Source organism: Rhinopithecus bieti, unplaced genomic scaffold (assembly GCF_001698545.2).
Source record: "Rhinopithecus bieti isolate Rb0 unplaced genomic scaffold, ASM169854v2 scaffold_5626, whole genome shotgun sequence".
NCBI classification, from domain to species: Eukaryota; Metazoa; Chordata; class Mammalia; order Primates; family Cercopithecidae; genus Rhinopithecus; species Rhinopithecus bieti.
This window is the reverse complement of record NW_016805666.1, coordinates 1,123,029-1,150,889: the sequence shown is the minus strand read 5'-3', so window position 1 is coordinate 1,150,889 and position 27,861 is coordinate 1,123,029. Positions and strand designations below refer to the sequence as shown.

The 27,861-nt window shown below is 39.9% G+C and overlaps 1 long non-coding RNA gene across 1 annotated transcript in view; it reads right to left on the bottom strand.

The window, feature by feature from the left end:
• The window catches only part of LOC108530452 (uncharacterized), a 53,154-nt gene extending 31,926 nt beyond the window's left edge, over positions 1-21,228 (bottom strand). The window contains exon 1 of the long non-coding RNA XR_001885835.1: positions 21,148-21,228. This is a non-coding gene — a long non-coding RNA (uncharacterized LOC108530452). The remainder of the gene's footprint in view (positions 1-21,147) is intronic.
• Positions 21,229-27,861: the final 6,633 nt, after the last annotated feature.

Below are 27,861 nucleotides of genomic sequence, written 5' to 3'. Positions count from 1 at the left end.
ATGTCTTTAACAGCAGCATGAAAATACACCAAAAACAACCAGGCAATCAGGAATACAATCCCATTCACAATTACCACAAAAAGAATGAAATCCCTAGGACTACAGCTAACCAGGGAGGGAAAAGATCTCTACAATGAGAATTACAAAACACTGCTCAAAGAAATGAGAGATGACATAAACAAATGGAAAAACATTCGATGTTCATGAATAGGAAGAATCAATATCATTAAAATGGTCATACTGCCCAAAGCAATTTATAGATTTAATGCTATTCCTATTAAACTACCTATGACATTCTTCACAGAACTAGAAAAATCGACTTTAAAGTTCACAAGGAACCAAAAAAGAGCCAGAATAGCCAAGGCAATCCCAACCAAAAAGAACAAAGCTGTGGGCATCATGTTTCCCAACTTCAAACGATACTACAGGGCTACATAACCAAACAGCACGGTACTGTTGTAAAAACAGAAACATAGACCAATGGAACAGAATAGAGAGCCAAGAAATAAAGTTACACAGCTACAACCATCTGATCTTCAACAAAGCTGACCAAAACAAGCAATGGGGAAAAGACTCCCTATTCAATAAATGGTGCTGGAGTAATTGGATAGCCATATGCAAAAGATGGAAACTGGACACATTCCTTAACACCATATACCAAAATCAACTAAAGGTAGATTAAAGACTTAAAGGTGAAACCTAAAAACTGTAAAATTCCTGGAAGACAACCTAAGCAAAACATAAAACTTCATCATTTCATGACAAAGATGCCAAAAGCTACAGCAACAAAAGCAAAAAAATTGACAAATGGAGTCTAATTAAACAAAAGAGTTTCTGCACAGCAAAAGAAACCATCAACAGAGTAAACAGACAACTTATAAAATGGGAGAAAACTTTTGCAAACTATGCATCTGCCAAAGATGTAATATCCAGCATCTTTTAGGAACTTAAACAAATTTTCAAATAAAAAACAAGCAACTCCATTGAAAAGTGGGCAAAGGAGATGAACAGACACTTCAAAAGAAGATATACTTGCAGCCAACAATCATATGACAAAAAGCTCAAAATCACTGATCGTTAGAGCAATGCAAACCAAAACCACAATGAGATCACCTCACACCAGTAAGAATGGCTATTATCAAAAAGTCAAAAAATAACAGGTGCTGGCAGGGTTTATACACTATTGGTGGGAATGTAAATTAGTTCAGCCATTGTGGAAACCAGTGTGGCAATTCTTCAAATAACTAAACACAGAACTACCATTCAACCCAGCAATTCCATTACTGGGTATATACCCAGAGGAATATAAGTTATTCTAATATAACGACACATGCAGGCATGTGTTCACTGGAGCACTATTCATAATAGCAAACACATGGAATCCACCTAAATGACCATCAGTGGCAGACCAGATAAAGAAAACGTGTTACATACACACCATGGAATACTATGCAGCCATAAATAACAATACGATCACATCATTTGCAGGAACATGGATGGAGCTGGAGGCCATTATCTTTAGCAAACTAATGCAGAAACAGAAAATCAAATAATGCATGTTCTCACTTATAAGTGGATGATAAATGATGAGAACGTATGGACACAAAGAGGGAAACAACAGACACTGGGGGATACTGGTGGGTGGAGGTGGGAGGAGGAAGAGGATCAGGAAAACTAGCTATTGGGTACTAGGCTTAGAACCTGAGTGATGAAATAATCTGTACAACAAACCCCATGACATGAATACCTATATAATAAACCTGTACATTTACCCCTGAACCTAAAATAAAAGTTTAAACAAAAAGGAGAAAATAATTTCTATTGTCTTTGTATTTAGCCCCATAATGGTTTTCATGAATGAACACAATGTACAGTGCAGCCACTATGTCCAGTTATTTTTCTATGTTTTTAGTTATTTTAAAATATAATTTTTATAGTCTGTAGCAGATAATTCTATTATGTCAAGTCCTTGAGAGCATTTAATTTTCTGCCTTTTGTATCTATAGTCTCACTCTGTCTCTCTCTTTCAAGGTGGTTAATTTCCTTGTGTTTTCATAATTTTAGATTTTAAGATCATCTTCTGTAGGGCTTTGTCTGTGAAAATATTGGGAGTACTGGATTAAAATTTTTCATTTGCTTCTGGGAGATATAACTAACTCTGTACAACTTCTGTTTTTTTTTTTCTCTTTCTTTTTCCTTTTCTTTTCTTTTTTTTTTTTTTTGAGATGAAGTCTCGCTCTGTCACCCAGGCTAGAGTACAATGGCACCATCTCAGCTCACTGTAACCTCCGCCTCCTGGGGTTCAAGCAATTCTCCTGCCTCAGCCTCCCAAGTAGCTGGGATTACAGGCACGCACCACTACGCCTGGCTAATTTTTTGTATTTTTAGTAGAGACAGAGTTTCACCATGTTGGCCAGGATGGTCTCGAACTCCTGACCTCAAGTAATCCACCCACCTCGGCCTCCCAAAGTGCTAGGATTACAAGGGTGAGCCACCATGCCCAGTCTACAACCTCTGTTTTTAAATAAACTTTTTAACATAGAATAGTTTTTGATTTACAGAAATGTTGCTAAGATAGTATAGAGGATTCTTGTATGCTCTATACTCAGTTTGTCCTATTGTTAATATCTTACAGTAGTATTATGCATTTACCACAACTAATGAAACAACATTGACAAATTATTACTAACTGAAGTCCATATTTTTTTCCAATTTCCTTCGTATTTACCTAATATCCTTTTTCTGTCCCAGGATCTCATCCAAAACATCACATCACATCACATTTAGTCATCATGTCTTCTTAGGTTCTTCTAGCCTGTGGCTTCTTGAGACTTTCTCAGACTTTCTTTTTTTTTTTTTTTTTTTTTTTTTTTTTTTTTTTTGAGGATCTTGATCCTGTACCTCTCATGCACCTAAAATATGTCCTCAAAATACATAAAGAAAAATAATCCAAATTATAAGAAGAAAGTGTCAAAACCACAGTCATGGTGAAAGATTTTAACACTTCTCCCTCAGATTTCATAAATCAAGTAGATAAAGCTTAGTGAGAATATAGAGAATATGAGTAACACAATTATCAAACTTGAGCTAATGCAGATGCATACATAGAGCTCTGTATCTGCAAATTTTAGAAAATCTACTGTTTCAAGCACATATAAAACATTTACAAGAGTCGACCATCTACTCCTCCACAAACCAGGTTTCAACAAACATAAAAATCAGGCCGTGTTCCTTGACCAAGGTACATCAGAAATTAATTACCCAGGATAATTAAAAATCCACTTACATTTAAAATAAAGAACACACATAATTCATGGATCAAATACAATATCAAAACAAGCTTAGAAAGTATGTAATATTGACTGAACAAAATGTGCCAAAACTTTTTAGATGAAACTAAAACAGAACTTAGAAGGGAAATTTTGGCCTTAACATTTATATCACAAAAGAAGAAAGTTTTATCTTAAACTTATGTGCAAAGACTATTTCTTAAGAAGTTAGAAAAAGAAGAAAATAAAACCAATGAAATGGGGGAGGACATTCTGCATGGTCTACGCAAGGAAGTACAAAGAATCTCCAGTACTTAGGATATTATGTCACCTATATACCCTTCAATGAGATTCAACAATTTTAACATTTTGTCATATATTTTCTCTGTCTCTGTATGTACTTTTTTCTGTACCATTTCAGAATAAGTTTTTGGCATTGACACCTTGCATATAAATACATCAACATTCATCTTCTAAGAATAAAAAAAATCCACTTTATGATACTGTTGTAGCCTCCAGGAAAATAAATAATAATTTCATAATATTGCCCAGTATTAATACTTGAGTGTTACTAATTACCCCGATAATGTCTTTTTAGCTATTTCTCTTTTCTTTTCTTTCTCTTCCCAACCAGATCTGAGGCAAGGCTCATACGTTGAATTTAGTTGTTATGTTACTCTTCTTTACTTTCTTTTAGTCTAGACACTAAAGGAGTTCTCCCACTTTTCTTTTTAAAATGAGATTGAATTTTTTAATAGTACAGATGGTTGTCCTATAAAACATCCTATATTGATGACTTTTCTGATTACCGCTTCATAGTATTATTTAACTCGCTTTTCTGTCTCTCATATTTTCTCTAAACTGGAAGTATGTCTCAAGGGCTAGATTACATAGCGATGAAATCCTTTGGGACAAGAAGACATCACAGGGAATCTTGTGAATTTTGCCCTGCAGTACATAGACAGCCACTGATGCCAGCCTACCCCACTGCCGTTGATGTAAAGTTTGATCATTGGTGAACATGCTGACCATCAAATCTCTTCCTTGCAATCATTTATTTTCCCATTTAAATTTGTCATTTGTGTGGTGATATTTTGTCACCATGAGAATATCCTGTTCCCACAGCTTTTCACTTCATTGTTTTAGCTTTCTTTGACGATCCTCGACTGCATCAATCATTATACTGGGGCTTACGAAAAGGTGATTTTCCATTCTTATCCTTTACTACTTTGAAGACTTTGGATATGATTCAAAGTTGAGTTCTTTTTCTGTATGCAGATTGGAGTCAATGGATCTTTATACAGGGGAGTTTGAAGAAGGGAGAGAATAAAGAGCTTTATGGAATTTGTACCAGGATCCTGGGGTTCCAATATTATTTTCTCATCTTTGAGGCTCCTGGTGAAGAAAGTTACTTTAGTCTGAGCACTCTTTCTAATCTGTAGGGGGACCTTCTGTGAGAAAATGAGGGCCTTTGTACCCTGGATGTGAGGTTTTCCTCAGAGCAAATGTACAATGTAAGCAGCCTTTGACTCAACTATGGCCTTTAACTTTACAAACAACTCTCAAGTCCTTGCTTAGAGGGGAAATTATATATGTGTATGTGTGTGTGTGATATATATACATATGTGTATGTATATACATATGTGTATGTATATACATATATGTGTGTATGTATATACACATATACACACACATATAGCTCCTTCCATGAGAGAATGCTTTGTCCATACCCATTTCTACATCACAGCTTTGCACCTTCTCCCACGCAGCCTCCTGTCTGCCGTCTCCTGCCTCTTTGGAGCCATTATTCTCTGGGACCTCTTAATCTCTCCTCTTCTTAGAGCAATTCCCTGTTTGCCAGTTCTTTCCCACTTATTAATAGCAACTTTAAATAGGTCTAAGGCCATTATAGTGAGGATGAAAGATTTTGTCTACCCTCAGCAAAGAAAAGATCCTCCAGTTACCTGGACCTATACTTTTCATATGTATACACACACACACACACATATACACACACATAATTTCCCCTGTAATTACATGTATTAGATTATACATATAACACATAATATATGCAAATTTACTGTGGTATATATACGTGTGTATGTATAGGTGTGTGTGTGCGTATATATTTATATCATATAACTACAAAGTGAAAATCAACACACAGAACAGATTGCCTTAACACATAAGACTCATTTTTTCTGACCCACAGTTGTTGGCTTTTTTTTTTTTTAACTTTTATTTTAGGTTTGGGGATACATGTGCGGGTTTGTCACATAGGTAAACTTGTGACATTATTTTGTAAACAAAATAATCTGTTTGTTGCACAGATTATTTCATCACCCAGGTACTAAACCTAGTACCAAGTCATTATTTTTCCTGATCCTCTCCCTCCTTCCACTCTACCCTCCAGTAGGCCCCACGTCTGCTGTTTCCCTCTTTATGTCTGTGAGTTCTCATCATTGGCTCCCACTTATAAGCGAGAATATGTGGCATTTGGTTTTCTGTTCCTGCATTAGTTTGCTAAGGATAATAGTCTCCAGCTCCATCCATGTTCCTGCAAAAGCCATGATCTTGTCGATTTTTATGGCTGCATAATATTTCATGGCGTATATGCACCACGTTTTCTTTATCCAGTCTGTCATTGATGGGCATTTAGACTGATTCCGTGTCTGTGCTATTGTGAATAGCACTGCAATGAACATTCATATGCACGTTTCTTTATGGTAAAATGATGGATAGTCTTCTGAGTATATACCCAGTAATATGATTGCTGTGACCCATAGATTTTACTCTTAGGAATTTTTCATCAGGAAAATGTGCAAGAACCTGTCTACAACATGTCAGTGTGGTTTACTTCAATAAGTCATATAAACAGTCGTAATGCCAAGCAAAATATATTGGTTAAATAAATTTTTGTGCGGATCTATAATGGATATTATGAAGGTATTGAATATATTATATGATAGGAGTAGATTTAATGACAATTTTAAAACTTTAATATGTAAATTAGTAGATGCAAATACGTACAAGGACACAGACCTGCAAAAAGGACACAGACTGATTCCCTTCCAGAAATCTCCAGACCCCAGTGCAGATGTGCACTTTGGAAACTTGTGGTTGCCAGACTCCACTTCCTGTCAATATTGTGGCTTCATTTCAGCTGCGATATAAACAAAATTACTGTAAAGGGGATTATCCATTCCTCTACCCACCAGCATCTGCATCCCAAGTCCTTTTAAGCCAAAATGCCTGATACATGTAAATTTATGCTTGCTGCTCGCTCCTGTTTCCCTATTCTCTTTCTTTAAGCTCCCTCCAAATTGACTTCATTCTTAAGGAGTAATGAGCAATGTAGAATACCGCAGAATTCACAGAGGAGGCAGAGGAGAAGACTGACGTTTCACAGTGCACAGGCCCTCATCTCAAATTCTCCCGTGAGAGGTTGCTTTTTCCATACCTGTTTCTACATCACAGCTTTGCACCTTCTTCCACTCAGCCTCGTGGCCGCCGTCTCCTGCCTCCCTGGAGTAATTAGTCTCTGGGCCCTCTTAATCTCTCCTCTTCTTAGAGCAATTCCCTGATTGCCAATCCTCTCCCACTCATCAATATTAACTTTAAATAGGTCCAAGACCATTAAAGTGAGGATGAAGGATTTTGTCTACTCTCAGTAAACAAAAGATCCTCCAGCTACCTGGATCTATATGTTTCATATCAAGAAAGATTATAAATAATAAATATTTTTCTCTAGCCTGTCATGTATTAAATAAATGTTCTATTATTAATATGTTTCTTATGTAATAAATGTAAAACAAAACGGGGAAAAGGTGGTCTTTTTCGGTCTTTTTCACTCTTTAGTCTGGAGCAGGTACTAGTGAATGTCCAGTCTCCAGGGTAGGGATGAGGTGAAGTCAGTCACAAGGTAAGGTCTCTCAGCAACAGAAGGACCAGGACACTCTCTGAGTGATGAGGTCAGAGACATGGAACGGAGATCAAGACAGTGACTTTGTTACTGGGACTAGATTAGAGGGGGGTAATTATAGTTTCAGTTAGGATGCTTTTGGTTGTAAGCAACAGAAAAACAGAAAATCAAATTTAGGCAAAAATAGAATTTTGTTGACTTATCTAACAAATGTGATTTGATCCAAGGCTCATGAATGTCACAAAAATATTTTTCTTCATTTCTCTGTTCCCTTTCCTATTTTAACTCCATTCCTAGGCAGACTTTCTCCATAAAGTAGCAATATGGCTGTCAGATAACAATCAAGTAGAAAAGAGGTATCTTTTTTCCCCCCAGCACTACTGTACTAGCAAAGTGGGGTAGATTAAGACCCATGCCCATTCACATGCAGCGGATGCATACATGATTGGCTTCTGTTTGGGTCATGTGTTTCGCCCCAAAATGCACAGACTGGAGGTGAGGAAGGGCTGAATCCCTAAAGAAGAGTAGAGCTGTATCCAGAAGACTTGGAAATGCATACCAAGGAGGTAAGCAACAAATGTTTCCCACACAAATATGAGGTCTGACAAAGGCCTGAGCCATTGCATACAACTGAGAGATTTCTAGGTTTTATTTTTAGGGTTAGCATTATTTTAGGGTTTATTTCTCTTCCCTGAATTTTCTAGCAGGTTTCAAGAGGCTCTAATTTTAGGGAAAAGGAACATATGATGCAGACTGGTCTTGACAATTAAAAAACAAAAACCAGTCTCAAAACCGAAAACAACATTACCTGCCCCTTCTCTGTATAAGAAGCTTACATAGAGGCCGGGAGCAGTGGCTCACGCCTGTAATCCCAGCACTTTGGGAGGCCGAGGCAGGAAGATCATGAGGTCAGGAGTCTGAGACCAGCCGGGCCAATATGGTGAAACCCCATCTCTACTAAAAATACAAAAACTTAGCTGGGCGTGGTGGTGCACGCCTGTAATCCCAACTACTCAGGAGGCTAAAGCAGGAGAATCACTTAAATTCAGGAGGCAGGGGTTGCAGTGAGCTGAGATCGCATCACTGCACTCCGGCCTGGGTAACAGAGCGAGACTCCATCTCAAAAAAAAAGAAATAAAAAATAAAAAGAAGAAGCTTACATAGAGTATTAAAGAAGTAATACGTGAATTTTATTTATTACTGTAGCAGAACTCTTTTATGTAAAGGTTTTGATTCTCAAACTGCCCCATAAGAATTATCCTCAGAAATACAAGTCTTTCAGACTTCCATAATATTCAAAGCCCTCACGAAGACTGGCTTTCTAAAAAGCTGTTGCTCTTCCTACCAACCCCTGTCTTTCTTTAATTGAAAGAAACTTTCATCCAGGCAGGTGAGCAAGTGAGGCTGATGGGTGATATTTTCCAGATGCATTTTAATTGGAAGCTAGTTTTCCAAGGTATTTTCCCGGTTCACTATTTGTAATTAGTTTTGTTAAAAATTTTTGTGCTGTTTTAATTCTGTTTAAAAACCTCCTTGTTCATAAGATATAATTGCTTTACCAGGAAAGGAAGAATAATAAGGGAAATTGTACCTTAAAACCTGATAGCCTGAATACAAGCCTCAACTCTACCGTGTACTAACTTTGTGGCTTTGAGAATATGTATATCTCTAAGCTTCACTTTCATCATCTGTGAAATGGAAATAATAATATTAACATGCAGGGTAATCGAATCACGAGGATTAAATGAGAAAACTCAAGTAAAAATCCTCTGACACATCCAGAAACATATATAAGCTCAATAAATGTTATTTCCCATTGTTGTCTTCCCTAACTTCTAACGAAGTAGGGATCTTATGCCAGAGGAGAACTTCTAAGCTCTGTATTCCAATGCAGAGGGGCATCTGGTGATTGTTAAAATATCCGAGAAACATTTTTTAAAATCTGATTTTGTTTCCTCCTTTAAAGAATATCCAGAGAATTCACTGGAGCCTGTTCACAGGTCATGTTCAAAGTAGGAAAATGAGCGCTGTCTGCAGGGCATCCAGGTGAACTGGGAGAAGTTAAAGTGCCATCTCCTTTGAGAAACCTCCCTTGATCCCCCAAGGCTGATCCGAGTGGCCATTTTTTTCCCCTAGTTCCCTGGCATGACACCTCCAGAACAGGAGCTAGCAAACTATAAACCAGGGGTCAAATCTAATCCCACCATCTGATTTTTGGACAGCTTGCAAGCTAAGAATGATTTTTTACATGTTTAAATGATTGGAACACATCAAATGAAGAACAGTATATCATAACACATAAAAATGAGATGTAATCCGAGTTTCAGTCTCCACAAATCCTATGTTGTTGAAACATAGCTGTGCTTGTACATTTGAGTATTGCCTATACCTTCTTTTGTATTACAATGGCAGAATCAAGGAGTTGTGACAGAGACCACATAGCCATTAAAGCAGAAAATATTTATTGTCTGACTCTTAATAGAAAAAGCTTGCCAACTTCTCCTCTAGAACATTCACAATTGAGTCATACTGCATGTGTTTCCTCCAGGCTCTATATCTCTTGAGGATTGGGACTGACTTTCATCTTTGTGTCTTTAGCACCTAGCACAGTGCCTGGCAAATATTAGGCATCCATAACTTCGCATCTTTCCCCTTTTTGGGTATCTCTAGTAAGGTGTCTTCTTACTGTAATCCACAGTAGGTCTGTCCCCAGGGTCTCCAGCCTTCAGTCATTCTCTGCATCCCGTGGGTACTTAAAGGTCTGATAATTGTAGGTGTGGCCAGAGCCTGTTGAACCTTTCAGGTGTCTGAAAACTAGAGGAGGGATCACTGGAAGGTTCCTTTTCTCTGTATCCTGTTTTCTGAGGGGATATGGTGTCAGGGAGGGAGCACTGGATGTTGAGACTCGGACTGATGAAGCTGTCCTCAACTAACGACTTCCAGGTTGTGTGATTTTGGGAATAAACCACCTAAATACCACTTTCTTCATCTGTGGTATAGAGATAATTATTACCCCACAAACCTCACTGGGTCTTGATTATGTTGGAGAATACCTGCCTCTGGGGGGTTCAAGGGCCTTGTCTGTTTTGTTTACCTTTACATGTCCTGGGTTGCACAATGCCTGGCACACAAGAAACCAGAGGTTCTCAGCTGAGGCTGAACATTAGAATCAGCTGGGGACTTTCAGCTGACCACCAACAGAGAGCACCACCCCAGACCAATTCAAATAGAGACTCTGGGAAGGGGCCTGGACATCAGGTTTTTAATTTCTCAAGCTCCCCAGGTGATTCTGATACTCAGCCAGATTCACAGCCCCTGCTGTAGAGTGCTCAATAACTATTTGCTGAATGAATGAATGAATGAGGTGAAGTTGTTCCTGCAGATGCTTTGCTCCTCTGTCCTTTGAGATGCTGACTAAAGAAGTCAGGATTTTTTTGCATCAGAGATAAAATGTGCTGTTCCTCACTGATCGAGTCACTCTCTCTAGTTCACAGAGGTCTGATTGCTGTCGTCTTTACCCTTCACTGACTTGTATGACTGATAATTCTTTGTTATTTATTTGACCCTTTTGTCACTCCTGCCTTTTGTCCTCCACTTCCTTTTCATCCTCGTTCTTGTCAATTTCCTCTTCTCCTTTGTAATCTTCTCAGCCTATTTTTCTTACTGTTAAATTCACTAGTAGCACTTGCTTACCACCAATAACACCAGGTATTTTCAACTATTCCCATTTTTTATTGCTGCTAAATTAGTTTTACCCTGTGCTTCACATCAGAAAATAAATCTCTAGATATTTCTTTATTCACTCTCTAAATTTCTGTGTCTGGGAATAAATAGACAGTTGCAGAAGCTTTTAGCTAGTTGAAGAAGTAGGAAATCCAACTTCTCACTTTGCAGAAAAGAGAACTGGAGCTCAGCAACAGGAGCAGCCTGCTCTGGGTCACAGAGTGAGCTCACAGCACAGCTGGGGCTGGATCACAGATTTCATCAGGTCCAGTTCACGTGCCCTGCAGGCTGCCACACGGCCTGAGAGGTAGGCCCTAGGGTGTTTTGGACAATTCATTGCCTTTCTGTCACAGGGGTTGGCACCTTTCCAAAGCTGCACCTTGCCAGACTCTATTACTTTGATCTCCCAAATGAGAAGGGAGTGTTGCTAGTAGTAGTCACATGTCGGTGTGGGAGGGACTGGCTGACCACTTTGGTTTAGTGACACTCCGGAGGACCCAGCCCTACATGTGTAAGCCTCCTGACATACAAACCAGGAGAAGCAGGTGATGACAGATGTCCTGGAGGGGCAGCAGAGCAGCAGGAGAGCCTTCCCCATAACCATGTCTAGCTGCACCCCCAACAATGACATGGTCGTGAAGAGCTAGGCATTTTCCTGCCTGCAGAGACCTGCACTGTCCAATACAGTAGCCCCTAGCTATAATTAAAATTCATGAAAATAGGACTAAATTAAAGCCTCATTTCTTTAGTTGCACTAGCCACATTTCAAGTGCTCAGTAGCTTCTGAGTTACTGTATTCAAGGCTACCATACTGAACAACATAGATACAGAGCATTGCCAACAATTCTTTTGGATACGCAGCTCCAGATGCTTGAGTAGGATGACTTAGTCTATAGAATGAACATCACAGCTAAGGACAATTAAAAAGAGGTCCCTCCATGCTGTCCTTCTCAGGTTCTGAGATTCCAAGGCTGGTTGTGCAACCAATCAGCACCTCGTCTCCCCTCTCACATCCTGCCATCTCTATGTATGACTTATTTTCCTGTGAGACCCTAAGCCTCTTGGGAGCACTGTCTGTCACTGATTAATTTGATGTTTCCACAGAATAGAGCATAGGAATTGATACAGGATAGCCCTCAGTAAAATGTACTAAATAAAATTGTGAGTTAACATTCTTTAACCATTCAGTATTATTTTTAAAACAATTGCATTCAATACAATGGCAAAAAAATTCTGTCTTTTTGGTAAAGAGAAAGACATGTTGAAACTGGCTGTTGCTTATGTGAGAATCAGTGTTAAGTTTCCATTTCCTGGGGGAGAAGGCTCTGACACTTTCCTGCGGGTGATGGGCAGTGGGACAGGAGGATCGCCGGGCTGAGCACAGTTTCTCAGTAAACACAGGCTTACAAGCTAATCCTCCACTTGGGGATTAGCTCTGCCTCTTGCACAGGGTTCTGGGATGGAATTTCTACTGATAATTCTAAGCCAGAAGGCAATGTGGAGTGGTGAACTTGGAGGCCAGGGGTCCAGATTTAAGTCCTGGTCCTCAAATCAATGAGCTGTTTAATGAAACTTAGTCTTTTTATGACAGCCCAGGCTGGTAATAAACTCTGTCCTCCCCAGTGCACAGACAGGATTGAAGTGAGGCTCAAGTGAGATTAAGTCCTAGGAGAACCTTTGTAGCCTGAACGATGTATGTCACCGTAAGGGACAGTGGGCTAGAGGGTTACTCTGAGCGAGTTTTATTAGACTATGGGGGCACACTATCGTCTAATTAAAAACCCCTCTGGAAATGCCAGCAACCCCTCTGGAAATGCCAGCAACCCCTCTGGAAATGTGAATCAGTTGCCTTTTGGCAACTGATGCTTGTGCTGGTCAATCAAGTGCCTGGTTCAATCCTAGACTTATTAAAGTAATGCAACAGCCACAAAAATCTCTGGCAAGTTGACAACTACAAAAAAAGGGCTTAAAACAAAAGTTGACCTAAAAGACCCAGCACATCCCACTGTCCATGTTATCTCCAAGCTAACCAGAAAGTGAGAGAACGAGGGTGAGATTTAAATCCTTAGTTTCTGGCTGCAAACCTTAAACTTTCTCCAGGGCTCTCTGGATGCCTGAGCTATGGCTCAAATCAGTTCTCTACCAGACATGCCATAATTTGGGTTTATGATAAGGCTAAACATTTCTTGTTCCCTTTAGAAAAATCTAGGTAACTTTGGAAGGCTTTCTGGTCTGAGATAATCTCATTCAAATATTTTGATCCTATTTTGGATTACAACAACTTTGCTGATAATTCTATGTAGTTATGGCAACAAATAAATGTTAATGTTCCCCAAGAGTACAGATAACCTTTTCAATTATCTAGTTAACTTCTCACAACCCCTATCTGGCACCATTTCCTAGTATTTGGAGACTGATGGAATACAGACCTGGCAATATTCCTTATTCCTTTTCAGGTTAAAGTCCTTTCCAGGAGTGCTTCACAGTCAGATGCTTTTATTAATTCAGACACTTTATCTCAGCCAGCAGTTTCTTGACAAGCACATAGGCTGTGGCTTGGCCCTTACTGAACTACGCCGTGGACATCAGCGGGGTTCCGTGTGTCCCAAGGTAGCCTGAAGGTACAACTTGCAGAGTTAAATAGTGGGATGGAGTGAGGTCAGGGACAGATCTGTCACTTACTCAGTGGTCCTGGGCCTGGATGATTTTACCCATCTTATAAATGAGAATAAAAATCTTAGCTCTGCCTACGTTCCAGGGTAAAATGGATTTAACAGACATTGATTGTTATGGGTTGAATTCCTGTGTTGAAGATCTACTCCCAGTAACTCAGCATGTGACCTATGTGGAGTAGGGTTGTTGCAGATGCAATTAGTTAAGATCAGGTCATACTGAAATAGAGTGGGCATCTAATCCAATGATTGGTGTCTTTATGAAAAGGGTGGATTTGAACACAGACACAAACACAGAGAGAACACTAGGTGAATGTGAAGGCAAATATTGGGGTGCTGCTTCTACAGGGAATGCCAAATAATACCTGCAAGCCATCAGAAGCTGTGAGAGTGGCACAGAAGAGATTGTCCCCTCACAGCCGTCACAGGGAACCAACCCTGCCCACACCTCGATCTCAGACTTCCATTCTCCAGAACTGTGAGGCAATATTTCTGTTGTTTAAGCCATCCAGTTTGTGGAACGTTGCTATGGCAGCCCTAGTAAACTAATATACTGATGATGTTTGGTTTTGATGACTGAGCAGGAACCAGATGAAATACTGGGGGGTCCAATGCCCTCAAAGATATTGCTCTAAAGACTCTGGGCAAGTCAATTAACCTTTCTGTACCTCAGTTTCTTCTATGAAGTAGAAATTTAATAATGTTTATATTGCTTTTATTTCAGGGAGTAAGTGGGACAACGTACTCAAAAGCATTTTTATAACTTGTGAAAGTCTATAAAACTAATATTGTTTGGGGACAATACATTTTTGATTCGGTGATGGTAGGAGGCAAGGAATGCCTAGATACAGGATTAAGACACATGCAGGCATCCCTCAGAGATATTGCAAGTTCTGTTCCAGACCACCACAATAAAGGGAAAAACATGAATTTTTTTGTTACCCAATGCATATAAAAGTTATGTTTATTGTCATCACTTTTGTGTGCAATAGAGTTATGTGTGAAAAACAATGTATTTTTTAAAATTTTAGACATTTGAATTAAGGTATGTGTCATACCTTAATTCAAAAATACTTTATTGCTAAAAATTGCTAATGATCATCTGAGCTTTTAGTGAGCTGTAATTTTTTTTTACTGGTGGAGGATCTTGTCTCGATGTTAATGGCTGCTGACTGGTTGGGGTGGTGGTTGCTGAAGGTTAGCTGGAGTGGCTGTGGCAATTTCTTAAAAATAAGACAATAATGAAGTTTGCTGCACTGATTGACACTTCCTTTCATGAAAGATTTCTCTTTAGCATGCAATGTTGTTTAATAATGTTTTATCCACAGTAAAACTTCTTTCAAAATCAGAGTCTATTCTCTTAAACCCTGCAGCTGTTTTACCAACTAAGTTATGTAATATTATATGTCCTTTGTTGTCATTTCAACAATGTTCATAGCATCGTCACCAAGAGTAGATCCTATCTCAGGAAATCACTTTCTCATCCATAACAAGCAACTCCTCATCCGTTCATGTTTGATCACAAGATTGCAGCAATTCAGTCACGTCTTGAACCCCTCAACATTATCCATTAGGGTTGGAATCAACTTCTTCCAAATTCCTGTTAATGTTGACATTTTGACCTCCTTCCATAAATCATGAATGTTCTTAATGGCACTAGAATAGGTAAATCTTTTCCAGGAAGTTTTCAATTTACTTTTCCCAGGTCCATTAATGGAATCACTATCTTTGACAGCTATAGCCTTACAAAATGTATTTCTGAAATAATAAGGCTTAAAAGTTGAAATTACTCTTTGGCCATGGGCTTCAGAATGGATGTCGAATTGGCAGGGATGACAACATTAACTTCCTTGTACATCTTCATCAGAGCTCTTGGGTGGCTAAATGCATTGCCAATGAGCAACAATATTTTGAAAGGAGTCTTTTTTATCTGAGCAGGAGGTCTCAACAGTGGGCTTAAAATATTCTATAAACCATGTCGTAAATAGATGTGCTGTCATCCAGGTTTTGTCATTCCATTTCTACAGCACAACACAGTAGATTTAGCATGCTTCCTAGGGACCCTAGGATTCTGGAATGGTAAATGAGCACTGGCTTCAACTGAAAGTCACCGGCTGCATTAGCCCCTAACAAGAGTGCCAGCCTATCCTGTTAAGCGTTGAAGCTGAGCATTGACTTTTCGTCTGAAGCTATGAGAGTCCTAGATGCCATCTTCTTCCAATAGAAGGCTGTTACATTACATTGAAAATGTGTTGTTAGTGTAGCCACCTTCATCAGTTATCTTTGCCAGATCTGGATATCTTGCTGCAACTTCTCCATCAGCAATGGCTGCTTCACCTTACACTTTTATGTTATGGAGACTAAACCTCATGAACCAACTTTTGCTGGCTTCCGATTTTTCTTCTTGCAGTTTCCTTACCTCCTCAGCCTTCATCGAATTAAAGAGAGGTAAGTCCTCACTCTGGATTAGGCTTTGGCTTAAGGGGATATTGTGGCTGGTTTGGTCTTCTATCCAGACCATTAAAACCTTGTTAATATCAGCAATAAGGCTGTTTTGCTTTCTTATCATTTGTCTGTTACTGGATCAGTATGTTTAATTTCCTTAGATAGCTTTTTATTTGCATTAACAATTTGGCTAGAGGCCAATTTGGCACAAGAGGCTTAGCTTTCAGCTTATCTTGGCTTTTGACATGCTTTCCTCACTAAGATTAATCATTTCTAACTTTTGATTTAAAATGAGATTTGTGTGACTCTTCCTTTCACTTGAACACCTAGAGGCCATTGTAGGGTTGTTAATTGATCTAATTGTCTCAGGATATAGGGAAATCCAAGGAGAGGGAGAGAGAAGTGGGAATGGCCAGCCCATACAGCAGTCAAAACACACACATTTATTGATTAAGTTTGCCATCTTATATGGTGTGGTTTGTGATACTCCAAACAATTATAATATTAGCATCAAAGATCACTGATCACAGATCACCATAACAGATATAAAATAATGAAAAGTTTGAAGTATTGCAAGAATTAGCAAAATGGGACACAGAGATATGAAGTAAGCACATGCTGTTGGAAAAATGGTGCCAGTGGACTTAATTGGTGAGTGCAAGGTTGCCACAATCCTTCAATTTGTAAAACACTCAGTATTTGCCAAGTGCAGTGAAGCAAAGTGCAACAAAACAATGTATATCTGTATTCTGCATTTGCTGGAAACCACATAAAATACTTTACTGATTTTGTGAAGTGAACAAAATGTCTCCACCAGCCAAAGCGGTAATCCTTGATTCATTCTTCCTCCTGAGATTTAGCACATGGAGCCCAGCAGCAGAAGCCAAGGGTAGCCTGCCTGGCTGGCTGCCCTGTGCCACCAGTCTGCTTCCGGCTAAAGCCTTGGCCTGCCACGTGTTGATTCCAACCCAGCTCCCACCACTTGCTCATGCCAAAGGAAAAAATTCAGCATATGCTTTTTTGACTCCTGATTCACCATCCCCTCCATCACAGACGTGGATCTCAGACTTTTCTTTAACACGCTGAAATTGAGTTTACTGAGCTTGTCTCATCTCTCTTTGAAAAACAATTGCTGCATTTTCTGAGCTGCTTTCTCAGTCCCATGCTTCTCTGTTATGGAAGACAATCCTACTTCTCCCAGAGTTTGCCAATCATTTTAAAGAAGCTTTTCAAATGCTATGAGCAGTTCTGTGAGTGTGTGTGAGTGTGTGTGTGTGTGTATGTCAGTGTGTTGGGCTCCCTCACCGGAGAGTCAGCTCCAAAATGTCAGAACCCCAGGTCTGTCTTGCTCAATCAGTACCTAGCACATGATTGGTACTCAATCAGTACCTACCTACAAACATAATTATTGAATGCATAAATGAATGACTTTTATGTGAGAAAGGTGGTATGATCTAACTTTAAGAATTTAAGATGGTCAAAACCTTTGGTCTAATTATGACATCCAGAAATAACAATTACTTGCTGTGTATAAGTGAACAAATCACCACTCAGAAGAGCCTCAGTGTTGGAATCTGTGGAATGTAGATAATGCTAACTTCTCTGCTTAGCTAAAGAAATTGGGAAGTTCAAATGAGGTAAAGGATGGTGTGGTTGTTTTATGTACCGACTTGGCTAGGTTGTTGTATTCAGTTATTTAATCAAATACAAACCTAAGTTGTTGCTGTGAAGGTATTGTGTAGCTGTAGATAACATATACCATTGGTTGACTTTAAGTAGAAGAGATTACCCTCTCCAACTGGATGGATCTTATCTAATCAGTTGAAAGGTTTATAGGAGCAAAAAACTGAATTTTCCCACAGAAATTCTCCCTCAAGACTGCAGCATCCAGTCCTGCCTGAATTTCCAGCCTGCTAGCCTGCGTTACAAATTTTAAACTTGCCAGTCCTCACAAATACATCAGCTAGTTCCTTGAAATAACTCATACATATATGATTATACGTAAATAATAAATATAAATTATTTATTCCAAAAGAATGTATACCTAAGCATTATATGCATATAGGCCATCTACATATATACAGTTTCTCCTCCGGAGAACAGTGACTGATGCAGATGACATCATGTTGGTCAGTATGGAGTGTCAGGAAATGAAGGGCAGGGGATGAAGGGAGGAAGGCAGAAGTTTCACTGCCAAGCCAAGAGAGACCGAGAGGCTGGGAGTGCCAAGCACTGCAGTCTCTCTGTCTTCCTTGGAAATGTGCATCACGGCAATGCTTTCTGCAGGAAGGAAGGTGTTCCAGATGGTTCAAAGGTGCCACCTCCCCAGGTCCTGGCTGGGGCGGGACTGGCATACACATTCTCGGGGGGTTGAGTGTGTAGGAAGTAGATATTAACAAACACGCCCCTAAGGTGGGGAGGAGAGGGCATCAGGGGCAGCAAAACTCGGCAGCTCCTTGCACCCTACCCTTACAGAAAAGACACAGAGCTGTCTGTGTGGGTGTTCTCCTGGCTGACACTATCCTAATTAGTGCAGGCTCCCTCTGGAGCTGCAGCTTCTTTTATTAATGCCTTCATTAAAAGGTCTCCCCTAATCAGTCAGGTGTGGAGCCTGCTTACCGGAAAAAGGTTCTCTGGGCTCACAGACAGGCCTGTATCTGAGAAAGAAAAGTATCCGGTTTATGTGTGCGGGGTTAGGGGTCTTCGGGAAACCTTTTGCAGACAGTGCTTGCCCTTAACCAGTCTCTTCTACTCTCTTTGCGCTCCTCCTCCCGCCCTACAGGCATTTGATGTGACAAATAAAAATTAAATCCTATGCAGCACATTGAACTCACACCTTATTCTCAGAAAGAAACAAAGTTTTACAAAAGTTCTTAGCCAACCTAAATGAGTAAGTGGCTCATTGAAATAGGACATGTTACATCTGATGCTCCTTCACTGTAATAATAACAGCAACACTAATGATTCTTCACATTTGTGTATCAGCTGGTGATTTAAAACACGTATTCACATCCATTATCTGCCCAGTGCCTGCTATGTGCCATTCTCTGAAGTTGGCGCTGGGAAGTCAAAGATGATTGACTTGAAAGTAGGATATTTTATTCATCAGAAAAAATGATCATTAAAACATTATGCTCAGAAGAGGCACTGCAGGAAGCTCTGGGAGGGGATAGTCAATTGCCTGGAGAATTAGAAAAGTCTTTGGAGGAAATGTGAATAAGCTAGGTTGTTTGTGAAATAAAAACAATCATGCATTTAGGAATACATACACACGCATATACATACATTTAGGAAAAACTTCAGGATATTCCTCTCTTTCCCCACAGTTCCATGATGAAACGTCTTTTTGGGATCAAGACTTTAGAGCGGGGGCAAGTTACATGATGATGCAATTGTGATCTGCAGCCTGGGTGCTGGCCATGTGTCTCTGGGCATTTTGTGGTGGGGCCCGAACTGATAGGGAGTTGTAGTAGAAGCAGTCCCGGAAGGGGAGGCAGGAGGCCTGGGTGCTAGATCTTGCTCTGCTGAAAAGTAAGCATTTGACTTTGGGGAAGTCATTTCTCCTTCTAGCCTTCAGTCTCTTCATTTGTTAAATCAGTTCCGTTTTCTTTGTTTAATATTGAAAGCTTCTTTCCAGATATAGAAAGAAAACTGAAAAGTAGGTGAAATTGATAGAGCAGAGCTATTTTCATTCTTATGCTCATTATTCTTCCCATTGAAGCTGGGGAACGGATAAGAGCCACAGCAGTCTTTTCTCCCTTTTTACCCCCAAAGGAACCCCAGAAGTATGTCTCTTTCACTCTTGAGCACTGAAGAGCAGTTTGAAAACCATAGGACCGATAGCTCTTGGAATCCTCTACTCTGGGAGCAAGTACTTCTATGAAACTCACCAAGAAATCTGTTTTTCTTAAAAAATGATGACAGCTAATAACTAATATTTATTGAATATTGTTTATCAGGTTTTGTTCTAAGAGTTTTTCGCAACCCCATAAGTTAGGCATATTGTCATCACCATTTTAGAGATGAAGTAAACGAAACATGAAAGGACTGTGACTCACCCAGGGCCATGCAATTATTAAGAGGCAAGATTCAAACCCAGACAGTACGGCTCCAAAGGCCATGATAATAACCATTATGCTATACCGCTTTGTAGCAGTTTCACAAATGCCTTCCTTGACATTTGCTTAAATAGTTCAAGCTATAGCTTAAGCTTGTTTATTCTTAAGCCCATAACAGAAGTAACCAATTGAAGAATTAAATATGTCATCCCATAACCTAATCGCTGTTCTTTAGAACAAAATTATGATGAGGAGTTTGTTTTCCTGAATGTAGCTGGGCAATATTTTTCCGCTTTACTGAATTCCATTTCTTCTTCCTCTCTCCATATTCCACAGGCCTTGATTTTTTTCCTTTGGTGGAGAGGAAGAAGAGTTGGTCTCCATCTTCATAATATTCTCCATTTGGCAACCGTTAACAAATGTATCAGCCTCCCCAGATCTAAGCAAAAGCAGCAGAAAAGATCTAGGTATCCCCATATCCCACAGCACTGGGCAGGTGTCTGCACTGAGTTGCTTTCAGGACAGTCAGAGAAGTTCTGGGAGAGGGACAAGAGCAAGTCCCCTGCAAAGTCCCAGCATCCAACCTCAGCTGAGCCCTCACCACTCATCATAAGTTTTTTATTTCCTGTTTCTTGATGTCTGATTGCTTCCCAAAACAGTTGTGCAAATTCTTCTCCACATTTCCAAATCTCAAAGTCCACCCTATTTCCTCAGTTTCCCCAGTTCACAGCTTGTCTTTGATTTGCCAGCAGGGATCTTCTCTGCTCTGAGGTTCCTCAGCTTCCTGTGCCTCACTAGGAAAATCTTTCAGAGCTCCTCCCTGTTCTTTTCTCCTTTTCTTTTCCTTTTGATGAAGAAGTGCCCTGTATCCTTCCCCATGTACTCCTGGCCTCACCCTGCCCAGCTCCCCACCAGCACTTAGCTCTGTCCACGCTCTCTCTTAGTCTCATGCTTCCTCAGTTGCTTTTTCTCCTCCCACTGTATCCCTTTAACAAACAAATTGTTTGGGTGAAGGAGAAGGGACAAAATGGAGGAAGGTGAAATAGATGGAGCAGTACCTGTTGTTTCCGGGTTCTTCATCACCAACTTACCCGCGCGCGGGAAAATGCAGCCAGCGCCCAGGAAGATGCAGATCAACTGAGCATGCGCCAGGTGACGTCAATCCGAAGAGACCGAGACTTACCTGGCCGCACCTACGGAACGCCCCCGGACAGTCCCTTATCCCGCCCACTGCCCTCCCCCTTCCAGTACCAATGCGTAAAAGTCCGCTGCAAGCAGGAGCCCGCGTGAGTTCTTCGTCCCCGCATTGGAACCTCAACCGGAGAGCGCCGGCGCGACTTCCCTGCCCCCTCTCCCCCCCCACCACCTGAGACCCAGACGATAGCTTTGCCGGAAAGTGTGTGCATTATTTGCAATAAATTAGACTGCCACTTTTCTTACCTACTTTGGTCCTCTGATGTTTAATTACTTATGACTCTCTCTATATATTAGTTTACGATTATAATTTAAATCTAAGACACAAATATCATGTCAGTGTTTTAATGCAGGTTTCACTCATTTCAAACAGACCTTTCTTTGATCTAGTTTCCTAGTCTTGGCATCATCTTATCGTCCTTTCTACTATCAAATCATGTGTTCATTTTTTCTTCTCTCTCTCTTTTTTTTTTTTTAGATGGAGTTTCGCTTTCATTGCCTAGGCTGGAATGAAATGATGTGATCTTGACTCACTGCAACCTCCGCCTACTGGGTTCAAGCGATTCTCCTGCCTCAGCCTCCAGAGTAGCTGGGATTACAGGTTTGTGCCCCCATGCCCAGCTAATTTTTGGGTTCTTTTAGTAGAGATGGGGTTTCACCATGTTGGCCAGGCTGGTCTTGAACTCCTGACTACAAGTGATCTGCCTGCCTCAACCGCCCAAAGTGCTGGGATTACAGGCATGAGCCACCACGCCTGGCGGATGTGTTCATTCTTCCAGCACTTTTCTCTCCTTGTTCTTCCCTGTAAACCCCAATCACAGCTCCTCCTCAAAAACCACTCCTGAGGTCTCAGCCATCATCTCTAGCCAGCATCATAAAACACTAGACTTCTGCCAAGCTATAACTTCTTCCATGCCCTGTCACTAACTTGCTTTGTGATTCTGGGAAAGTCTGGCCTCTTTCTGGACCTCAGTCCTTTCAAATGTTAAGTTTTCAAAGTTTTTAAAGCTTAATTCAAACAACAGTGTTTTCGGAATCCTAATATGTACAACAGATAAAAGGCACGGTGCTCAGGGGTATAAACGTGTGTGTATGTATTTATTTACATGTTAAAATATATTCTTTGACCTGGTCAGCAGGAAGTATAAATGTGTATGTATGTCTGTGGGCATGTATGTGTATTTATGCATGTGCATATGTGTGTACCATGTGTAGGGGCCAATAAGAAGCCCCAATAACCTGAATGAGCAGCTCAGCTCCTTTTCCCTGAAAAATTCCCACTCTGTTCAGAGTTGAGGTCGCAGCAAGTACATTTTAAAATGTGATTCTGACCCCTGGACACAGTCAATTGCTTCAGGGGTAGGCACTGAACCCCAGCAGAGCCAATCAGAACCCTTCCCAGGGCCTAAGAAATTCCAGTTTCTGTCTCATTTAATCCTCATGATAGCCTCCAAGATGACCCTTAATAATCCCACCTCCTGGTATTCACATCTTTATGTAATCCCCTCAGTTTCAGTGTGAGCTGGATTTAGTGGATATCACGTGGCTGAAGTTATGCCATGTAACTTCCTAGATTAGATTACAAAACTAATGTGGCTTCTGCTATGGGGGCCCTATCTGGGGCTCTCTGTCTGTTACAGTTTGTACATTTGTTTCCACAAACCTCATGCTGAAATGTTGAAGTCAGGGCTTCACGGGAGATGTTTGGGTCATGGGGGCAGATCACTCATGAGAGGCTTGGTGCCATCCTCACAGTAATGAGTGAGTTATCATTCTATTCGTTCCCGAGAGTTGGTTGTTTAAATGAGCCTGGCACCTCTCCACTTTCTTTCCAGCCTCCTCTTGCCATGTGATCTTTACACATGCTGTTTCCCCTTTGCCTTCTGCTGTGAGTGAAAGGAGCCTGAAGCCCTTACCAGAAGTAGATGCTGGAGCCATGCATCTTGTACAGCCTGTGATCCAAATAAACCTCTTCTTTATAAATTACCCAGTCTCAGGTATTCTTTTACAACACTAAATGTCTCTCTCATTCTCAGATCGGTCATGTGGAGGGAAGTAAGTTGCCATGTTATAAGCAATAATATAAAGAGGCCTGTGAGGCTTAGGAAGGCACTGAGGTTTCAGTCCTACAGCCCACAAGGAACTGAAGCTTGCCAACAATCACATGACTGGGTTTGGAATTAAATCATCTGAAGCCTGCCAACAGTAACGTGAGTTAATCTGGAAGTAGGTCCTTTTCATCCTTTGCCCAACCTGCTCCCCAGTTGAACCTTCAGAAGAGACCAAAGTTGTGGACAACAACTTGACTGCAACCTCTTTGCAAACCTTGAGCCAGAGATACTCAGAGAAGCTTGGCCCACAGAAACTTTGAATAATACATTCTTGTTGTTTTAAGCCACCAAGTGTTGGAGTAATTTGTTATGTAGCAATAGATAACTAAAACAACGCTTGACCAGGGAAGTGTCAGCCTGAGAGCTCTAGGAGACCGTGTTTCACTGTGTCCCAGAAAGCAGACAGAGTAAGTCTGCAGTGACAGAGAAGGTGAAGTCAATGTGAAAAAATTCCTTGTGGCTTTTAGCACCTTGGCTCTGGTTTACTTCTGAGACCTAGTTCATCCTTGCCTTTGAAAATTCTGTTACTCATAATCAAAGACTGAAATGAAAGCCCTAAGCCTCTCCAACAGACTAATGGATCCTCCTTTGGCTAAAATAGACTCTACAAATTTTAAGATCTTGGTGTAACAAGATGAGAGGCTGGTCACATTCTATTTGCTGCCATGCCCCACCCCTCACTTCCCATTACTAATCATTAATAGATTTTCTCAAAAGCAAGCTGGGGAGAACAAAAGACTGGAAGAATCCTTCACTCACTTCATCCAACCATCCAGTGCCCTTTTCCTGTTTTTTGGCTCTGACATGACTTCCATCCCAGTGTACAAACTTCTCCTTCTTGATAGATGACAGCTGGCTGCAGATTTGGATTTTCTTAAGATGTGCAGAAAGCAGCCCTATGCATCATGCTTTACCTTTTACGTATAGGAGCTAATTGTAATGTATTTAAACGTTAAGTCTCCACCCCAAAGTGAATATGGGTTATATGTTTCATACATGTAAACCTAATGTGCATGCATGTCTCCTTCATGAATATTAATAAACTCCTCCTATATACTGATGAATATGTATACTCTGCCACCCTGTTTATCATATATTCCTACCTTTAATTCCTCCTCCTTGAAGCACAGATTTTTGATTTGCAGGAGGTTTCACTTCATGCCTGCAGGATGCAGTCCTCCTTTAGAAACAAAGTTCTCCTTTCTAAAATTACTGATTTTGTGACTTTTTTGGTCAACAAAATAAAAGTCATTTTTTTTCTCTGCTATTTGTATTTGTAACCAAATACAGGGGCTCTACACATACATCTTGTTTCCTTTGCCATGCCATCCTACAGGATGACCCAGGCATTGTCCATGCTGTGGAACTTTCCTTTCCTTGACCAGATGTCCCTCTCCTCTCTAGATAGCCAGAGACACTTCTGTGTGCTTCCTTAGATGTCTGAACATATTTGAGACATTTACCACAATTCTGAGATTGTGCAATGCACCTGTCCAGTTTCCCAGTTGAAAGAATGAAACTGTCTCATTCATCTCCGTGTTCTGCCAACACCTTATGAAATGAGATTGTGAGCCAATAAAATAGAGTAGTATTCAAGACACAACAGCTTTCCTCCTATAAAGCAGATTTTCAGTATATGTTATCAATTTACAAATTCTGAAAATCTGATAACAAAAAATGCCTGTGTTCATGTGGACTTCAGTAGAGAGAAGGAATACATTCTGGGAAGGTTTCATGGAAACATCATTTGAGCTAGACTTTGACTAAGAAATAAGATTTTGACGGGTAAAGATAAGGGGCCAGGTAAAGTCCTTCAGGTACACAGAACAGCTTGAGCAAAAGCATTGAGACATAAAAGTGCCTGAAGTATTTAGAAGCACCATAACAAGTCGTAAGTGGATTGAAGGCTTTGTAGTACATATCATAGAAAACAAGATTAGAAAGACTGAAGCCAGATAGTGGAGAGCCTCAGACTCCTTTGTCTGTGTTTATTTTGTGTTCTAGTGGTAAGGAGAACTTTGTGGGGTGCAGGGATTAAAAGATGGCATCATAATAGCTGGGTTTTAGGAAGAGAACTCTGTAGGACAGATTAGGCAAGAGGACTGGTGGAAGATGGATATAGGAACGACAATTCAGTGACTGGTCTGGCAGTGTCAGTAGGAAAAGAGGCAAAAGGAAGACTGAAGTGATTTGGGAGGCAGGCTCTGTCCTGGTCTGCAACTGGGCTTGCAGTGCTTAGAGTCCGGGGTTCCATCCAACAGGGCTGCCCAGTGGAGAACAACTCATGAGCCAGCACTGAGGATAGGACAGAGAGGATGTTGCCCTTTGTATCAGAAGTCCACCCATAGGCATTAGTCTATAAACCATGAAACATTGATTCCGCAGAATATTATATAGGCATTACAAAATATAAATGAGGCAGGCTATAGAAAAAAGGGGGTTAGTGGGAAACTATGAGATAGATCAAAATTGAATAATAAATTAGAAAGGAGGCGGGAAAGAAGTTGGAGAAACAAAGGAAAAGTTGATGTGAATCAAAGAGCTGGAGCCATATGGATAAGCATGTAATGGGTGTCTTGGAGACAGCACTTGTATCTTAGCGTGTTAGGGGAGGTGCCCAGCCACCTCATAGAGCAAGACTCATACACCAAAGGCTAAAGGACTCCACTTGAAGGAGCACCCAGATGAGAAAAATGTCCAAGGTGTGTGCCCAATTTGATAAAGTAATAATAGTGCAGATGAACAGTTCCCATTCAGCATTGTTCAAGGAGGTGCCCACCTTGCACTTTACATTCTGATTATAATAAACTGACTATATTTTCCCAAGTTCATCAGACATTATGCCTCTATGCCTTTGAAAATGTGGATGTCACTGTTTGAACTGATTTTCTCTGTGTTAATGTGAAACGCTCTTATTCATGCTTCAAAACTCAACTGTAAAAAGAAAGAGACAGAAAGAATGAAGGAAAAGAAGACAGGGAGGGGGAAGGAAGGGAGAGAGAGAGAAGGAGAGAGAGAGAGAGAGAAAGAAGGAGAGAGAAAGAAAATAAATAAGGAAAGAGAGAGAGAGAGAGAAAGAGAGAAAGGTATTCTCCTCCCACACTAAAAAAGTAAGAAAAGAAAAAAGAAAACAACAACTTACATAAATCCAACTCCTGGAATTCTAATATAAAATCTGTAGCACCCCTAGATAAAGCATCATTATTTTTTCATTACAAAACTTTCATTACATAACATGCACAGAAAAAGGTAAACACAAAACACTAAAAACTGAGGTGATATCCTTCTAGGATATTTTCGTCTGCATACTCAGGTTATGTCCTCATGAGGGATACTGTTCCTGAATAAAAATGCTGAATAAACATAATGTATTCTCACCGTTGTATAAAAAGGTATGGGTTCTATGTTATGAAGCAAACAGAGACTCCTAGGTCATACATGGGCGCGTGCGCACACACACATGCTACTTTCCAAGCATCTTTCTTCACTGAATTTAAAGACAGAAACTGAGAAAGCAACAAAACTGGGTATGATGTTTAAGTGCATAGCATAGGTGCATAGTGGGGAGTGCAGGGACTACAGAGGTGGAGATGGAAGTTGGTGATAGCTGATGATATCTTTGGAAGTGTACATCCTACAGAGAAAGAGCTGTAGATGGAGAGGAAATATTGAGCTGATTAAAACAATATGCACTGGAGAATAGTTGAGTCTTGGCATTCTGTTATTATTGGGTTAGAGCATACCCTTGTAAAAATAAGTAAGGAAATCAATCAGTAAACAGGTAAATGTAAATAACAATCTATAAAAAAGTTCAAACTGTTGAAAAATATTTGAAAAAATTAACATTATACACAACTTTAAAACTCCAAATAAAACCTTGGATATCCAATTTTAGTTTTCATATTGATGACAGTTTTGAAAAATAGTAATACTCAAGCACTCTCATATGTTACTAGAGATAATTAAATGCTTTCCGGAGGACAAGTTGACAATGTATATCAAGTGTCCAAAGATTAACCATCTCCTTTGATCCAAAAACTGTATGACTAAAAAATCATAATAGAAAAATAAACAAAGACGTATACTATAATTTATGAACAACGATATAATTTATGAACAATGTACTGTCACCATTGTATAAAAAGGTATCACAGCACTGTATCACAGCACTACTTATGAGCAAGAGTTAGAAAATACCAAAAATGCTTATTGATAGGAAAACAATTAAATACACAAAATATTTTAAAAGTTTTATGTTATTAATTACAAATAATAATTTTAGAGTGTTTAATGATATAGGAAAATGTTCACATTATAATGTTAAAAAAGTAAAATACAAAAATCTATACTTAAGAATAATCTTGATATTGTAATAAAATAAACAAAACATATATTTTATAGTTACATGCAAAACAAAAGACCTGAGAGGCATATGTAGTTTACGGATAATTATATTCATCTTTATTT